Consider the following 20,233-nt stretch of genomic DNA (forward strand, 5'->3'; position numbering starts at 1 on the left):
CCGGCCATACTATTTTTGATGTGATAAAGACTTAAAATTTTTATTGAATGCTGTAAACTATGTAGAAGAATGATACACATAGGAAAAGATTGAGGAGCACAAAGAGGAAGTGTTGTGAAGTTGTTTTTTCACATTTTTAACCTCTACAATTAATGACTTACTTCTATGATTCGCTCACAATATAGAAAACATATAGTCTGATGATAATAACCCTTTGAATGGTTGAGTGCAGTATTCTGCACAATACAACAGGAACATGAATACTAAGTATAGGAAATTGGCAAACAATAGGATATTTTAGCATCCATACACCTTGAATGATGTATAGCTGCTAGCATATCAATATATAATATAGATGAATTGAGGAAATCTTACTTCTGTCGCTAAAATATGTAAAAAATAGCATATTGATATGGAAAACTCTTTTTTGTTTGAATGAAATAGCATATTGATATATAATAAAGCTGGTAGCATATCCATACTGTTTCATTCAAACAAAAATGGCCCACTATTAGGCGGCATGGGGCATGCAATTTGAACTTAATAGACAGTTATGACCTATTTTACCTAGGACCTAAATTTAACTTTCCAATGTAATATTACATTTTATCGACAACCTAAACTATTAGCTACAATAGTAAAAAATGCTGTGAATGGATGCACATCATGCCTTTTCCTTTGATTTGCCTAGCCATTTAAGATAGAAATTAACATACAGGACATGTGACAACCAGTGACAAATAACTGAACTGATTGCTTGTGTATGCAAAAATTTACATCCAAAATGGATAATATAATACAAAAAAAATCTCCAACATTAAAGATTGTTGTTGGATTGCAGAAATCATAAATGTTGCCATTAAACCTGTCCTTTTTCTCATAAACCTTAAATAATTTATAGTTTTGTAAAATATAGTTGTTGTCAATTCTTGATAAATAATGTGCAGTTTTTTTTTGAAATGGTAAAGAGTTTACAGAACCGCGTCTAGACACAAGTTCTATGGTGATTCTAGGACAGGGAAAGTTAGGGAACTTTTATACATACATACAAGCCATTCATCATATAAATTGTAGAACCATGCTATATAAGATTAGAATTCACATGAAAGTCGACGTGCTAAACAATCATTTTTGTTGCTTTTGTTGATAATGTTACTATATGAGATCATTTGATATTCAAAATTCTCATTAAATACCAAAGAATTAACATATGAAGGTATCCAACATGATCAATCTTCTGATATGAAAATGAACAACCTTTTCGTTTTACCTGGAATAGAAAGGCTGCTAATCTATCAACTTACTTGATCTTACTTGATCTCCCAATAACCTAACTGCACTCCTATTTACCACCTGAATCTACAAAGGTTCTAAATGATATATCCAACATATAATTGTATAACATATGGTCTAGTAAGTGATGGAATTATTGTCATTGATATCAAAGGATTTTGTGATTATGGACAAAACTACATAATTCGGCATAGTCAATGTCATAGGCATGAGATTCATTGATAAGATGTTTAATACCATAGACAACACAAGCTATACTATATGCATTACAACCAGACACAATAATAATGTATAAGATTGATAAGACAAGATGTATGCAGCAATGGTAATCTAAAGAGTGTTAGAAATATGATCAGAAAAGACAACACCGTATATAGAAGTAACAATAGTGATTAAAAAAGAAAGCATCGGATATCATAAGAAGCAAGACCAAGATATATCAAATAAAGAAATCAAAGTTAAATATACACAGCAGCAGCATGATAACATTAAGGCTTATCCAATGACACCGATTCATTTATAGTGTGCAGAGATTAATTTTGAGTGACATTGTTAAAAATATAGATGTGACAAAAAGCAAAGGCAAGAAGACAATTTCTCCTATCTGCAAGCAACAACCATACAAACTAAAGAAAAGACAGAATATGTACCACATGTGACTACATAAACACCTGCATATAAGTCAGCGATAAAAGCCAGCAAAACTATTTTGTCTTATTCAAAAAGTGAAGTACTTTTGTCTTATTCGTATTTTATCATATTCTTATAAGGAGTGCGATATAGTTCTGTTTGAGCTCTTTGTTAAAAGTCCAATCCTATAGTGGAAGGGAAGATTTGTCCAGGTGGCAATATGATATGTCAGTTCAGAAAAGTCAAACAAATATCAATAAAACAAAGATGTCTATCATTGAAATAGTAATAAATCAGTAAAAATGCGATACACAGGGACAGGTCGGCAAGAAGACAAAGGATACAAGATAAAGAAAATATCTTATTCCCGTGATTACACAGCAATAAAGAATATATGCAGTGACTCATATTCAAAGGTATTAATGAAAGGATTTATTAGCGTTGGAATCTAGGGCAAGTTTATTTAATATATTTGTCTACAATAGTAATCAATTCTTCAGGCAGTTAAGTATTCGATTCTTATATAAGATGAAAGCGGGAATATTTGTCAGCGATAACATTTGACTCAAGCCATTGCGGAAATAAGTATGCAGCGGAAAAATCTTTGTGTATTGAACATTTAAAGAGTTTTCAAAGGATTGGAGCAGACGAAAAAATTTCACGTCATTCTGGAAGAGAACAAAATGACAATAAAAGATTGAGTAAAAAAATCTACGTGGAAGACAAATATGTTGTGGCAATAGACAAAAACACAGTCATAACTATGTTCGAAAGTGTCAAACAAAAGTTTGTATTGATGCGGTGGACTGAAATGTTAAAATGATTTATAGTCAGAAGTGGCACGATAAAAATAGAAATTATATTGTAGGATGGCAAAGATACAATTTCAATTTGCCAATACGAAGAGATACATAATATAATGGCTGTGATTGATAACAGCCACGCAACCTACTAAGGAATATAGTATCATTTTTGAAGAGAAGAAAAACATCGAACAAGTTGCATTATCAACAAGTAATATAAACTTTTGGTTTATTTAATTAAGGAACATGATTATTAGATTTGGAAAGTCACATCTCCAATTAAATGAAATATAAATAAGAAGTGTGAGGAGCGATAGGAGTGAAGTGGAATAGAATATTAGAAGTCAGAGATAAATATATGCAATGAAGAAAAATTTATAAGAAGCCAGGGATTTAAGAATAGTAGAATTATTAAGTAGTATGAGAAGATGAACTATGAGAATTAAGAAATTAAAGAATTTTTGAGTGTAGATGATAAAAAGAATATTAAGACAGAAGTATTTGAAATAAAGAGTGTGGAACAGAATAATGGTATGAAAGTATACAATCAGATGTATTCTGATTCTATATGTGTGTAAAGGAAGGTTCAACGAATCTGAATTTATATATGTGTGTAAAAGAAGACTCAATGAAGGAAGATATAAAGAGAATATAGTATTGTAAAAGAAGAATTCTATAAACATAAGAAAGGGTGGGTACTGGTACAAGAGAAAACAAACAGAGAAAAGTATAAGAGGCTGCCTTCAAGAAGTTATGATGAAGGAAGGGTGTGTGTTGAAAGACTAATACAAATATAAGAAGAGGAATTATGTGCTAAAGATATCCATCATCAATTGAGTTAGTAATAGAGTGAAGGTGGAGAAACAATTTGTATGTAGTGGGTTGGTTCTCATGAAGCCAACATTGGGGGTTGGTGCTTCCAGTAGGTCAGAGCCTGTGAAGTGTGGGAGTTGGAGCTCTTAGTGAGTCAGTGCTCATAAACATAGAGGTCATAGCCTCTAGTAGGTTGTAGCTTACAAAAGCATTGTGGAAGAACAGTTTATATAAAAGCATTTATTGTCGCGGTTTTCTCCTGCATTGGGTTTCCACGTAAATTTTGTGTTATTGTATTCATGTGCATAATTGTTCAGATCAGCATTTGAAGTTAATTGTTTGGATAAAATTTTAAATTGAGAAATTTGTTAATATACTGATTCACCCCCCCACCCCCTCTCAGTATTTTCGTGTGCTCTTCAGCAAGACACATCAGGAGTCCTATAGGTACAAGGTAGATGATTCTTAGTATGTTATCATTTAAAATTGAAGAAAGAGCATGATTAAACTAATACTCAGAAATGCCTTTTACTGAAGGAAACATTCCCCACAATGCATACAACATACTTGCAGATGTTAATCAAAACCTTCATACAAACAGAAAAGATTTGCAAGTAGCTGTGAGAACACAACCGAAGTCCAAATTATCCCTGCCACTATTCCAACTCTACTAAAAAGCTTAAGATTTTACATTGCAGCAGACCATTATATTACTATAAAAAGCTTAAGAATTTACACATTCCCTATAGAAGTATAAAAAAATCTAGTTTTCTTTTCAGTTCTTCAAATCTTTTATTATGAAATTGATATATGCAATAAAAACTGAAGCCACTATTTATAAAAGATTACAAGATGACATTTTTAAAGCGAAACAGTTTTAAGGAAACAGAAAAGTAACTTATTAGACCACCTAAGCCGACCATCAAAACCACCTAAGCTGACCATCATCGAAATATAACAATATCATTTTAACGCCCTACCTTACTACCTTACAAAAGACATAATCTGCTTGTCTTTTTCTTTTTTGGTCAAGGATGCATAGAAGGTTGCCCCCTTCTCTTTATAATGCTCTATGACATGCTCCTATTGTTGAGACTTCTCAGTTTTATAAAATTTCTAGATATGCCCAAGATAACCACAATCATTTCAACCTGATGTTGGGTAGCAAGCACGCTCGAGCTAGAGTAGTACTAGGATGGGTGACCTATTGGGAAGTCCCAGTGCTTCACCTTTGTGAGCATCACCTAGATGCAATGAGTGCTAAGTGTTCCATTTATTCTCACAAGAGATGGATTCATGTGTGAATCACTACTCATGATACATGAGTCAATAAGTTTGACTCAAAAACCACACAGTTAAATCCTTATAGCAATATCACAATTTGACTTGCTGTGGAAAATATCTCCTACTCATCAATTGCTTGTAAAGGCACAACACTTTGCGAAGTTTTTGCAAATGGGGTTGTCAGAAGAGTGGGTTAAACCATGGAGGAAACTTCGTTGTTAAGCGCACTTGATCTAGAGTAGTACTAGGATGGGTGACCTCTCGAGAAGTCTCGGTGCTTCACCTCTGTGAGCATCACCTAGATCTAATGAGTGCTAAGTTTTGAATTTGTTTTCATGAGAGATGGATTCATATGTGAATCACTACTCATGATACATGGGTTAATGGGTTTGATTCAAAAACTACATAGTTAAATCTTGATAGCAATATCACAACTATGGAAAATATCTCCTACTTATCAATTGATGAGCTTAATGGGCTTTCTAATGAATGGTTCTTAAGGCACAACACTTGGGAATTTTTTGCAAATGGGGTTGCAAGCACGATGGGTTTAACCATGGAGGAAACTTTGTAGTTAAGCGCTCTCAAGATGGAGTAGTACTGCGATGGGTGACCTCCCGAGAAATCCCGTTGCTTCACCTTTGTGAGCATCACCTATATCCAATGAGTGCTAAGTGTTCCATTTACTCTCATGAGAGATGGATTCATGTGTGAATCACTACTCATGATACATGGGTCAATGAGTTTGACTCAAAAACTACGTAGTTAAATCTTGATAGCAATATCACAACTAGAGACAACAAGATCAACTTTGCAAATTGAAACCAAGATTTTGAGAAAAAATTGTCAAACACTCCACTACTTCTGAAAAACAGCCACAATTCGTTATTCAGAAAATTGTGAAAAATTTGGACATGAATATTATTCGCCCTTACAGCTGTAGTTGCAACCCAAAACAACAGCAAGAAACCAAAATTTTTGTGGAGAAAATCGTCAAACCCTTGATGTGATGCTGAGAATCTAACATCACTCACGATTTTGTGGAAAAATCAACATATGCTTTGTTTAATGAAATAACGGAAACATTGACAACCATGATTTTGAGGAAGATCATGCAAAACCCTTTGATGATTTTTTGTAGATAGAATCAGAAAACCCATATGCAATTTTTGAGGCGAAAATAGGAAAAATCTATAATGTCTCCTTTTTGGGATTGTCCTAATTTCAGCCCTAGAACCACAAATATCATTAAAACAAGAATTACAAGATGGTTAGAGATATAACTTTTACCACTTAAATGCCTTTTAACAAGGTACGCCTTGATTTAGGTCTTGCAATTACCAAAAAAGGAACGAGTATATGCAAATTGACTATATTGATGGTGTAATATAATCCGCCTATACGGTTATGAATTTTTGCAATAGTTCTTCCATATGGACTATCCTTCCAAATAGATTTTTCGCATGATGTAACTCATTCCCACTCCACTTCCAACCTTATTTAGGGCTTTTGTATGATGCAACTCATGCTTATTCCTCCCGCACGACTCTCGCCTTCGTATGATGTAGCATTGCCCATTTCGCCACAAGCCTTATTCCTTTTCCTTTGTATGATGTGGGTCATGCTCATTCTACTATAGGACTCTTTCCTTTGTATGATGTAGCATGGTCCATTCCAGCACATCCCTTATTCTCTTGCCTTTGTATGATGTAGCTCATGCGAGAATTGTTGCCTTTGAGCATGACCCATTCTACTGTAGGACTTATCCCTTGTCTTTGTATGTGTAATGTCCCCTTTTTGGGATGTTAGAAGACTCAAAGACATTCATATGATATTGAAATTGTCTAAGAGAGCGTGAATAAAAAGGGGCAATTAATATTATAAGGTGGGCTAAAGGTGACAAGGAGGGATAAGATGAAAAGCCAGGAGGGAACCGAAGAGTTACAACTTTGTGGATTAAAAGGAGAGAGGCTCATTTAGTTAGGAATGCTTTATTTATGATTCAAATTATAGTTTCTCTCTTGTGAGAGTTGTTCAGAAAGCTTAAGCTTTCAGCCAGTGTAAGGACGTAGCCCCTCGTGCCGACAGACAGTGGACGCAAACTCATTATCCATGGAGACGTTACATCAGGTGTCTCGTGTATGCTTATAGCTTCTTTTCTTAGTGTTCCAATCAAACTATAAAATTGTGTTTAAGATTGGATTTTGAATGTTGGTTATTTTATTGCTGTTGTATAATGCAATAACATGTTTCACGGGATTTTATTAGAATTTACTGGTTTTATACTGTTGGTTTGTAATGCATTTTCATATGCTTGAATTTTGAATATTATTTTGAGAAAGAACTGGTTAATATCTACCGGGGATATTTCAGTGGTATTAGAGCTGGTTTCCCTTGCTAGCCTGTAGAGTTTAGTGAGACACAATTTGCAAAAAGAATTTATTAGAGCCACACATCTTCCCATCCTGTCTGATCAATTGAAGAATAAATTTAGCAACCATGAGACTTCATTAAACTGGTGGGACTGTAAATCTTTAGACAAGAAGGGTGGACCCAACACCCTGAATTTTTTTGTAAGCTGAAGCAAATTTTGTTTTCACATATTCTAGGACTTGAGCTACAAACCATATGGGGAGGATTATACAAACCTAATTTCAAATATCCGAGATTGAATAATAATAATAAATTGGCTGGAGGCAATAGTGTAATGGGTGATTTGTTCCAAATATGAAGGGTAGTATTGGTGGCATAGCAATTAGCACTTAAAAATATTTTGAAAGTGTCTTTTTGTTGATTCGGTGTACACACAAAGATTGAATGGAACATTATTAACCACACAACAAGTATATTTTGTACAAGTCGTTCAAGATATTCATTTCCTAAATGTATGGTGACTCATTGGTAGTAATAGCCTATGAGGATAAAAGAGACATTGCAGAAGCTACAGGTTGTAGCCAAGTGTATGATGCAGATGGTGCAAAAGATGGTTAAAATAATTTAATCGAGCCTTATAATTTCTCAAGTGGGGCAATGTTTGAATTTCTTCTGAGCTCGTTAAACTTTATAGCTCAAAACCACAAGGGCGACAGTGGTTGATTTTCTCTTGTTTGAAAACACTAAGAATGTCTTCAAGATAAACGTGACTTGCAGATGTCCTTTCTTGTTTAGAAATTGCATCGATATTTGTGAAGTTAGTATTGCCCACCAACGACAATAAGGAGGTGAAGATTGTATAGGAATGACACTAAATTGTAGGAATGCATGTGTAGAGCACGGGTTAAATTGGATGGAGTATTAAAAGCTCTGTGAATATTTCTATATCTTGAGTAGACATTAGACAAATTAAAGTTCTGGGCAAGTTTTTGAATATTGCGGTCGTAAGTCCTTTTCTTCTTTGCATTACCATGTGTACTCATAGCGTTAGAAGTTGGAGCTCATCGTAAACTTATCTTATGCAAGATGGAGACTTTAAACCGACTATAGTGTTTTACTATTGAAAATTGGGTGGACCAGTGCATTCAAATGCTCAATAGTTGAGCTTGCAACCCATCGAGAAAACAATCGATTGAAGACTGTTTGTTGGTGTAAAGCCTGCTACTAGGTTGAGAAAAAGTGGCATAACAAAAAAAAGACATTATTTGTATGAGGGTGTAAGTTGAACAAACGCAATATCAAGAGAGTTGTGTATAATCGATGAAGGAATTTTTAGTGTCACTGAGCACGTGTTAAGAACACACATCTTCGGTTGTTGGGAATAGGAACTGTCAAACATCTAGAAGTAACGACCCTTCAGTGGTTTCATTTGAGTCGCTTGACAATTGTGTGCATTACTTTCCTAGCAGAGTTGTCGTGTATTGATAACGGGAAAGTCTTTTGCAGGGTATTAACGGGAATTTATAGATAAAGAGTAAACAAACATTTGTTCTTGAAGTAGGAGTAGAGGAGCTACCATCACAGGATGTAATTGAAGCAATTGAACAACTACAAAGGGAAATTACAATTTTGTTGGAAAAGCGAAGGCTAGATCATGTAGATGTTTTAGTGTAAGGAACACCTCATCGTTGAGTGGTTCACGTTGAGCGTCTTGCACCTATGCAAGATGAAATTGAGATAGAGGTCCATGGACTTCCAGTAGAAAAGGTATTTGATCTTGAGGGAAAACCCACAAACGCAATTGAAGGATATTTTCGAAATAATGGAGTTTTAATAAGTCATATTTTTAGTAAAAAAGAGAAGGAAAGACAAACTATGCTTATGCTAGTATAAAGGAAGAAACAAGACATGCCATATAGGTTCTAGCTGAAGATATTCCTGTTATTTTATGAGAACTATCATTTGCAAAGTCAGTGTAGTAGAATACTAAAACTTATTTTAGCAGACCAATAAGATGGATTCTGGCTTTTTTTTGCGTGGTGACGTAGTGGTTCCATTTACCTATGTAGGCATCTTGAGTGGACGATTATCACATGGTCTTCGAATGTCTTCATCGTCTATTATTGAGGTGTCCTGTGTAGAAAACTATATGAGCTTGGTCATGGATGCTGGGGTTGTGTTGAATGGGGAGGAGCGCATGAAGAACATTTTACAGTGCAGATAATAATCAGAAAAAATAAATGACAGTACTAACAAAAAGAGAATCCAGGTTCTATAAAAAATAGTTAGTCTCTTTTGATCTAGTGGACATTGGTTTATTAAAGCTATGTTTCACACAGGTTAGATTACTTGTTTAACATAATTGGATGTTGTTGTGCATAGTACAAAACTTTTCTGTGATAAGTTAGTGATGTTACAAGGTTGGGAATCGGCTTTTGAATTGTCGAGAGTATGTTAGAAACATGATAGTTTTTTGCCTTAGCTGCATAACAATTGTTGTTAGGTACTTACAGAATTGGGTACAAGAAAGGGCATGGTCAGTAGTTTTATGAATCTAGGAACTTTGACTTGGCATTGCTTTAGTTTGTTGAGTACAATTGCCCAAGTATCAACACTTGCATGTTTTCACCCTACAACCAATTTGGGAGCTCCATTGAAAGAGATCTTTTAAGCAAACTAAACCTTCAAATCCCTGGAGAAGAAAGAGTGAAACAGGGGCAAGGAGTCCAAATTTGGTTTCCAAAATTCTGAGAATTTGTAGGGGAGCATTCAACTTTATGAGACAGGTAGCAAACTTGAAGCAAGGGTGAAATGAGTTTAGCAATATGGGTTAACAGTATTTCAAGGGAACCATCAAACCTAGTTCAGACAGGTTATTACAGTAGCAATCTATAGGGGAAATGTGTATTAGATTTGGAAACAACTCAATAGAAGATCTAAGAAATGTCTTTTCAGTGGAATTTAACAACACATTTAATGGCCCTTAGCTAAGAAACTTGCAGAAAGAGAGATTTTGGTTGATTGTACGTGTTTGGATCGCAACTAGAACATATGGAATCCTCAAATGATGTTCTTTCTAAATTGGAAGAGAGAGAAACATATTTGACTAGGATAGAGCCGACAGAGGGTAGGGTCTTAAATTGGGCTTTACAACCTTCAACGGTGACCTTGGTCCAACCCAAGTTCATGGAGCATCTAGATAAATGAGTTAACAATGTGGTTGCTTCTTGTCTCAATGAGATCATGTGAATAACATCTCCTACAATAGCCTACAATGATGTGGTGATGAAGAAAGTTTTGCAGCTGATAGTGAAGAACTTGAAGAATTTACAAGTTAAAGGAATCCCTATGTGGTAGGAACATAATTGTTCGACATGTGAGGACACTAGTACACCTGATCTTGCTTGTGTCAATCATAATAATGAAGAGGAGGTAAAAGAAATTCAGACTAGTGGAGGGGAAAATGTAGATAAGATGATTTCAGATGTGGATAAAGAGCATACAAGTTTCTACATTGGTGATTTGGAGGTTAGCTTTGACAAACATGTTGATGAGGCTGGTTGTACTCAAAGTAACAACATGTTAGAGTCCTTATATGATGAACTAGATGTTTCTCATATGCATGATATTAACTTCAATGAACTGTCCAAGATGACACTACAAGAAGATAAGTTATATCAACATGACAATAATGAGGTGCATGTCTTACATAACTAGCTGAAGGTTAGTGAGGACGTGGTATCTTTGGTACTTTACGACAGCACTCATAGGACGGTTGAGGATCTCTATAGGAAGGCTCAAAGGGGAGTGGAAGGAGATTGGCTTGTTGCTAATTTGCAGGTAGTCAAAACAGCTCTTGAAACTATGAAACTAGATTATTTATGTTTGCTTTCCACAGGGATTATATACTTAAGGTTGCTGGAATATATGTTGATCAGTTGAATAAAGAAAGGAATTAGATTATGGAGCTCAACATGGAGCTTTAGTATGCTCATGAGGCATTGGATGATACTCATATTTCTCTTCAGGAAGTAGAAGATCAGGTTAGGATCGCAAATCATTTTCAGGAGCATGAGGGTAAAGAGAGGCAAGAGTTTATCCAAGAAGTAATCGATGAACTTGATAGCATTCAGCAGACTTATGACTTGGATAGTTGTCCCAAAAGACCAAGTACCAAAATTCTAGATCACATTTAGCTTATAGACAACCCCATGTTTGAAGTAGATGCTGATTGGACTTCTAATAGTCCCCTTTTTGAGATAAACGAGGGAAATCCTTTTGATTGTCATGAAGAGGATGATCTTCACTTGAAAATATTGGGTCTAGGTACAGTTCCGAGTAGTCATTCTTGGTCACAAGATTGGTGTGGTGAATTGACTACGATCGCTCACCTTTTGATCAGCCTAAATATGGTTACCGATTTCTGCCCATATAGGTGTTAGAAAGATTTCATACATCAACCATTGAACAGATCTTGGTGGAGTATTGATGAGAGTTATGTTTCAATTATAGGGGATGGTTTTTCAGCTTCATTCTTACTCATAACACCTATGTATTTAGGAGTTCTCCAGAGTTATGATGACAATATGGTATTTGATGCGCTCATTCAGTCAGGAATGCTTTGATTTATGATTCAGATTTCAGTTTCTCTCTTGTGAGAGTTATTTAGAAAGCTTCAGCTTTCAGCCAGTGTGAGGAGGTAGCCCCTCGTGCCGGCAGACATTGGACACAAATCCATTGTCCGTGGAGACGTCACATCAGGTGTCTCGTGTATGCTTACATGTTCTTTTCTTAGTGTTCCAATCTGATTGTAAAACTGATTTTTAAGATTGGATTTTGAATGCTGGTTATCGTATTGCTGTTGTATAATGCAATAACATGTTTTAAGGGATTTTATTGGTTTTATATTGTTGGTTTGTAATGCATTTTCATATGCTTGAATTCTGAATATTATTTTGAGAAAGAACGGGTTAATATCTACTGGGGATATTTCAGTAATGGTGTTGCATGGTCCATTCCATTGCAAGACTTTCCAATCTTGTGAGGTATTAATGCTACTTTTCATTGTTTCCTTTTAGAATTATATATTATTCTCCAAATCAATTTCCTATATTGTAATTTCTTCTTCAAATGGAACCTTCTCCTCGTTATTTCTTTTGAGTGTAGGGAGTCACACCCTTTCATTTATTAATATGCCCTTTTGAGAGGGTGTTACACACTCTGGTTATGAAAGGTTTACACCATCTGATTATGAATAGATACATTTGTTTGACAATGACTATTGCCCCTTTCCATACTTATTTAATTTACACATTCCCCATTTAAGATCTACATATCCTGTTCTTGTTTTCTTTTTCCTTCTCAAGTCTTATTTCAAATCTCTTGTTTTGCTCTAAATCTACGCTGGATGTCCCCTACTCCTTTATCTCTTCCCATGTATGGGAAAGGTCACACCTCTTCAACATTTATGTGTTTTAGCAAGAGTCACAACCATTCATAGTTGACCGTCTTTTGAAGAGTCTCAGTTCTTCATAATTACAACCCTTTTAAAGAGTCACAATCCTTCTGTAATATCCCGAACTAGATATTTACTAAATTTCCTTCCAAGAATATATTTAGAGATAAAACATTGTAGATAGTTTCCAGCACAATCGCAAACCAGTAGAAATTCCTAATATAGATTTAGTCAACTTCTTCTTTGATATAACATACTTAGATATAGGTAAATGGAATACAATACTATAACAAAACTATTCTCCAGAAGAATATAACCCGTTATTTCACAATAACATTTAAGATGTCGAGCATATAACCATGAGTTACAAACCAATAATATAAAACCGGCGAACTCTTATAACTCCTTACAATACATTATTGCATTATACAACAACAATACAATAACCAACACTACGAATCCAATCCTTAATACAGATTAACTGTCAGATTGGAATACTAGAATAAAAACCTCTAAGCGCACGTGAAACACCTGAATTGATGTCTCCTCAGGCAATGGGTTTGCGTCCACTGTCTCCCAGCAAGACTGGCTACGTCCTATAACTAGTTGAAAGATGAAGCTTTCTAAGAACTCTCACAAGAGAGAAAACTGAATTGGATCATAAATCAAGCATGCCCAGGAATGAGCCTCTTTCCCTTTTTAATACACAAATGCCTCTTTCCCTTTTTAATACACAAATGAAGACTCTTTGACTCCCATCTGGCTTTCATCTTATTCCCTCGTGGCTCTTCAACTTCCCTTTGGCTTTTCGTCTTATCTTTCCTCATCGTCTTTAGGCCACTTTGAATATTAAATTGACCTTTTATAAATAAATTCCATGCTTTCATAGTCAATTTTAATATCATATAGATATATCCTTTAATATTTCTAATGCCCCAAAAAGGTGACATTACAAATCTCCCCTCCTTAGAATTGCTTGTCCTCAAGCAATCAATACCAGAATGCCATATGAGTCTGCATATAGGCTTGTAGCCCAATCTGAAAACAAACCTGGCCACACTATGGAGCAAGGTGTTACTTTGCAATCTATCTCTCAACCCGATCCTTGGATCCCATATAACTCTTTGCAAAAACTCTGCACCTGTAAACTGAACCACTTTGACCATCACTGGTACCACTGAATCCAACCTCAAACTGAATAGAATTACAACAAGGTCCTAAATAAGCCAAAAATACATATGACTAACACCTGGATCCCAAACCCTGTAGTCGTAACCAGCCGATATGATAAGATAGAAATGTATTAGTGCACTATGGATAACCTAGTAGATGATGACAATTCGACCAAAATAGATGATGTAATAAGCAAGTCACTCAAAAATTGTTTGTAACACCTCAGTTGCACTAGATACCACACTGTCATCTTCAATCTTGATAATCTCTGAGTACATAGGTACTATGAATAAGAATGGAGCTAAAAGAGCATTCCCTATGATCAACATATAACTCTCCTCGAAACTGCAGCAAAAGCTATCCAAAGGCTGATGTAAATAATCCAACTCTTGTATGGTGTGAAAACAGGAACCTAGAGTGGACTATTCCTATGATGCACAACTGTAGTCAAATAACCATTTCCATCCTGTAACCCATATTCCATGCTAGGAATTGTATACCAGGATTCCATATCCTAAAATTAGAATCATCTTCCTCATGATAATCAAAAGGAGAGTCCTTGTTTATCTCAAAGAGAGGATTATTGGAAATCCAATCAGCAGCTACTTCAAACACGGAGTTATCGATAAGCTGAATGTGATTTGAAATTGGTACTTGGTTTTTTAGGGCAACTATCCAAGTCATAAGTTTGTTGAATGCTATCAAGCTCAACAATGACCTCCAGGAAAAATTCCCTCCTCTCTTTTTCCTCCTACTCTTGAGAGTGATTCGTGATCCTAATCTGATTTTCTGCTTCCTAAAGGGAAATCCGAGCATCATTCAATGTCTCATGGGTATCCTTAAGCTCCCTTTTGAGCTCCATAATCTCAATCTTTTCTTTATCTAGCTGATCAACATGTATTTCAGCAACCTTGAGAATCTTATCCCTGTCGGAAAGCAAATACAAATAATCTGATTGCATAGTCTCAAGAGCTGTTTTGATCACTTGCAAATCAGCAGCAAGCCAATCTCCTTCCACTCCCCTTTGAGCCATCCATTAGAGATTTTCAACCTTTTTCTAAGAGAGCATAAATAATATTGTTGAAATATGATATCCCTTCTTGGTTTACTTCAGCTCCCAATCCATCTGGAAATATTCCGGACCAAGATATTGAGAAACGATACACCTTGAAACCTAATTTAGCTAACTAATCCACATCCTCCTGTAAGCATAAACACTTAAGATTACATGAGCATTCATATCCTTAGTGTGACAAGTGTTAAAAAGAAAACAAAAAACTTATCACCGCAATAATGAAGTTATTCACTATTTCAAACTCAACTTATAGGCAATTTGCGGGCATAAGTCAATATCCACTACACCATTTAATATTCCACCAGTGGTTTTTGAAACGCAACAACACCTATATAAACTTCCCTTTCATAACACCCATGGTTATTGTGACGTACTAACTCTTGGAAAAGTGGAGGAGCATTACAGTTTTGGTTGTCCTGCCACCATACTATCAACAACCAGTCAACTACAATGTTTCATCTAAAAATAGAATCAATCTTCTTGGTATCATTCTTGCTGAGTTCAGGGCTCATCCTTTCAGACTCGTGGCCATTTTTGACTTAGTTTGGTTTCTTCATCGCCTTCGTGGGTTTGCTGATATGGCTGTAGATCATGATCGTTACTCCTATTTAGCTTACTGATCTTCGATTTCCATGGCGGCTGCTGAGTCTAGTGCTCATGCGCGGTGTTGGTATGTACAGGTCTCTTCTTTGCTAAGTTCGATTGGGATTGATATTGATCATCTCCCCGCTTTTCAGTTTTCTTTGGATGCCCCTGCTCATCTTCTTCCTTCTCGGTAGGAGTTGAATGAGCATGTTTGTCTTGATATTTATAGAGGTTACATTACTGCTACTTGGGTTAACCCTCTTGGTGGGTTACGCCCATGGATGTCGTTTTATGCGACACACTTTTTGGAGATTTCAGATGGGATTATTGCTTGGCCTAGCTATCTCTCATGGAGTTGGTCTCATGCCTTGCGGATCTCTTTAGGTTCTTTCAAAGTTGGTTCCCACGATCTTCAGGCTTAGTTGGATGATCATATTGACAGGGAGGAGCGGACCTGTTTGTTCTGTTCTTTAGGGGAGGTGGAGGATTAGGCTCACTTTCTTTTTCAATGCCCTATTTATTATGAGATCAGGGGGAGGTTCTTTTGTTTGTTCCGAGAGTGCTTCTCTCTCTATGATTTCTTCAGCTATTATGATCAGAGATGCCTTGCACTTTATCTACGTGAGGCCACTATGCTCCGGGATAGCATGATTCAGACTCTACTTCCACACTGGCAGTCATCTACTCAGCGCATTACTGCCTTTTTTACACCGTTATCCCCCTTGCATGGTGTGAAAAGGCCCTCTAGCTCTACTCGGCCTAGTGAGCTTTCTAGATGCATCAGATCCTGTTCTGCTTATAGGCACCAGCAACACTCTTCTGGGACAGGTCGGAGACAGTGTAGTACCTCTACGCATTGACACGTGTATCATTCTGTGATTGATTTCTTTTCGCCCAAGAAAGCCTCCTAGTGCTTTCTATTGCTTGTATTTGTTTGTTGTTGTTGCTTTTCTTCGGAGACCTTTGTGTGCTCTTGCTAGCTTCAGCCTTGCTTTTTTGTAATCTTTTAGTCCCATAGACCTCTTTTTGGTCTTTTGTTGGACATTAATATTATTATCTTATCTTATCTTGGTCCACTCGAACTTATTACGTGGTTCTTGTGGATTGAAGCTTAATATCAATGTCATTGAGTAACTCCCAAATGGTTAATAAATGCTTTGCCCAATGTGTCTTTCCACCGTCAGTCGTTACGGGAATTTAGGAAAACAAGAGCCCGTCAGTTCCCTTCCCAATATGTAAAGACACCAAAGTTTTAAGATTATAACCTCCAGACTTGACACTTCATCTTCCACTAAAATTCGTCATTATTATCTGAAATTGAAAGAAAGCATCTGTATTTGCTTCAACTTTTTGTTGTTCAGTAGAGCCACCATGGTGCGAAATCTTAGGCAAAAGGAAGCTGTTATGAGCCTTCCTGTTTCAACTCGAAGTCGTGGTTGCTTGATTCTCCTCTTACGGGTATAGCAACACTCCAATATCAAATCCCGATTGATGTCGTTGGGACACGCTTGACCCACTGAATATAACAACACAGTCAGCCTCGATGAGTACGGGAGGTTTGTCAAATCACCATCCCGATCACCTAAGCATAGGAAGGCATGAGGAATGGAATCCTGCTACTTCTCGTTACCTAATTCTATAGCTGGGAAGCCCAACAGAGACTTGATCATTCATTGTATTTCCAACAATCAATCCCTGTTCAACCCAACTCTTAATGCTGGTAACACCATCACCTGGCAAGGTGTCTCGTGGTTGTATATTTCTCAGTTTGAATTTTATTCGCCCCCTATAATGCCAACGTAGTCGCTTCTGTGAGATGCTTAATACCTATGTTCCATTCTTCGGCAACTAATATTTCACGTCCGGACACCTGTTTCTCTGCAGATTCTAGTAGTGATTTTTCCTTTCTCCAAGATATTTTATCAATGCACCACTTTCAAAAGCCTTCAATGGTTTACGGATTTTTAAAAAAAAATTTCGCCTCCAAAGTTATCTGCATAAAATAGGCCGTCTGCAATCTGTATTTTCCAATTGACTGATTTATTCAGGAATGAATAACGATATGAAAATTTACTTTAGAACATGAACAAAAATATTACTTCCATGCAGTGGTCTTTACGATGAATAAATATGGCACTCAAGCCATGACCATGGATATATCATTTCAAGGATTACCCCACGCTAATAATATTTTCCGATACTCGAGCAATTTGTAGACTCGAATATTTTATATGATCTTTATCTAAATGAAATGTATTTGCTATCAACCCAGAGAATTTCTCGAGAACTGTAACCTTATAGGCTGCATGATGTACGACTCTGATACCATTGTAATATCCCGAATAAGATATTTACTAAATTTCCTTCCAAAAATATATTTAGAAATAAAACATTGTAGATAGTTTCTAGCACAATCGGAAACCAGTAGAAGTCCCATTAGAGATTTACAACATTCAAACTTAGATATATGCAAATGGAATACAATATTATAATAAAATCAGAAGATTCTCCACAATAATATAACCTGTTATTTCACAATAACATTCAAGATGTCGAGCATATAACCATGAGTTACAAACTAGTAAGATAAAACCAACGAACTCTTATAACTCCTTACAATATGTTAGTGCATTATATAACAACAATACAATAACCAGTACTATGAATCCAATCCTTGATACAAATTAACAGTCAGAATGGAATAGTAGAATAAAAACTTGTAAGCGCACGTGAAACGCTTGAATTGATGTCTCCCTGGACAATGGGTTTGCGTCCACTATTTGCCAGCACAATGGGCTACGTCCTCCAACTAGTTGAAAGTTGAAGCTTTCTGAAAACTCTCACAAGAGAGAAAACTGAACTAGATCATAAATCAAGCATGCTCAAGAATGAGCCTCTTTCTCTTTTTAATACATAAACGGAGACTCTTTGATTCCCATCTGACTTTCATCTTATTCCCCCTTCGCTCTTCAAATTCCCTCTGGGTTTTCGTCTTATCTTTCCTTGTCCTCTTTAGCCCACTTTGAATATGAAATTGACCTTTTATAAATAAAGTCCATGCTTTCTTAGTCAATTTTAATATCATATAGATACGTCCTTCAATATTTCTAAAAAGGGACATTACCCCTTCATAACCATAAACCTTTCAAAGAGACAACCATTCATAGCCACAACCCTTTGAAGAGTCTCGGCCCTTATGATTAGTTATTGCATTATATAACAACAATACAATAACCAGTACTATGAATCCAATCCTTAATACAAATTAATAGTCAGAATGGAATACTAGAATAAAAACTTGTAAGCGCACGTGAAACACTTGAATTGATGTCTCCCCGAACAATGGGTTTGCGTCCACTATTTGCCAGCACAATGGGCTACATCCTCCAACTAGCTGAAAGTTGAAGCTTTCGGAAAACTCTCACGAGAGAGAAAAATGAACTAGATCATAAATCAAGCATGCCCAAGAATGAGCCTCTTTCTCTTTTTAATACAGAAATGGAGACTCTTTTGACTCCCATCTGACTTCCATCTTATTCCCCCTTGGCTCTTCAAATTCCCTCTGGCTTTTCGTCTTATCTTTCCTTGTCCTCTTTAGCCCACTTTGAATATGAAATTGACCTTTTATAAATAAAGTCCATGCTTTCTTAGTCAATTTTAATATCATATAGATACGTCCTTCAATATTTCTAATGCCCCAAAAAGAGACATTACCCCTTCATAACCATAAACCTTTCAAAGAGACAACCATTCATAGACACAACCCTTTGAAGAGACTCGGCCCTTATGATTAGTCACAACCCTTCATGTTTGTGAAGCCACTTCCTTAATTTCTGCCAATTCCTTTCTTTAATACGTCCTTAATTCTTATGTTCCACTATCTTTCTCTTGCCCTTTTCTCCCCAAATGACGTTCTAATTTCTCAATTTTTTTCCCTCTCATTTGCATGGAAAACAACATTTCTATTCATTCCTTTTGACTTTTTCTGTTTAACCTAACTGATATTTCATTATTTTTAATATTATTTATTTATATTGTAAATTTAATTATTATGTTAATTAATTTTATTTCAGGAAGGGAACAATACAAAACCCCTTTTACAAAAAAAACTCATCTTAGAAAAAACTAGATGAAGCCCAGCTCTAGATACCTTTGTTTCTACAAAAAAAAACAGAAAACCAGGTCTACAATTCTGTTAGAAACCCTGGGCCACGATTGAAAGGAGATTGCCTATTTTGTTAAAATATTGTAACTTCGTGATTTTTGGAAAATTCTGGCTCTAGATTCTCCCGTCCGAGAGGCAACTTCTTCCGCATGGGTAAATAAATATGGTTGTAGCTTCAAATCTTTTTTTTTTCAGCAGCTCTGAGAAAAACTGTAAATAAACAGTCACAAGCAAGAAAGACAAATTGTGTCACTCTAAACGCGAAAAAAAATGGGTTTGATGTCGCAAAAAACAAATAACTTTGCAATTTTGTGAAAACATCCTTCATGATATACAGCAAGAAAACACCACAAGAGCTGAGGCAGGCTGCAGGAAGAAAGAATGCAGGCACAGGAAAAAATGCCGAGAAGTGAAATACGGGCTTCAAAAGGCTTGATGTGACTATGATTTCTAGAGAAAAAATAACGTGTAGAGATTTTTGATATTTGAAAACCCTTGATGCTTTAAAAAAGGCCACAAAAACATTGATGTGCAAAGAAAGTTTTTAGATCTTTGAAAATCTTGATGCTCAAGTTAAAATGCCC

At 35.9% G+C, this 20,233-nt stretch overlaps 1 protein-coding gene across 3 annotated transcripts in view; it reads left to right on the plus strand.

The window, feature by feature from the left end:
• LOC149529168 (RNA-binding (RRM/RBD/RNP motifs) family protein) overlaps positions 1-20,233 on the plus strand; it is a 164,034-nt gene that overhangs the window by 75,315 nt on the left and 68,486 nt on the right. The gene's annotated exons all lie outside the window — the stretch shown is intronic.

Source organism: Cupressus sempervirens, chromosome 11 (genome assembly GCF_028749045.1).
Source record: "Cupressus sempervirens isolate cs-2001-9-10 chromosome 11, ASM2874904v1, whole genome shotgun sequence".
Classification (NCBI taxonomy): Eukaryota; Viridiplantae; Streptophyta; class Pinopsida; order Cupressales; family Cupressaceae; genus Cupressus; species Cupressus sempervirens.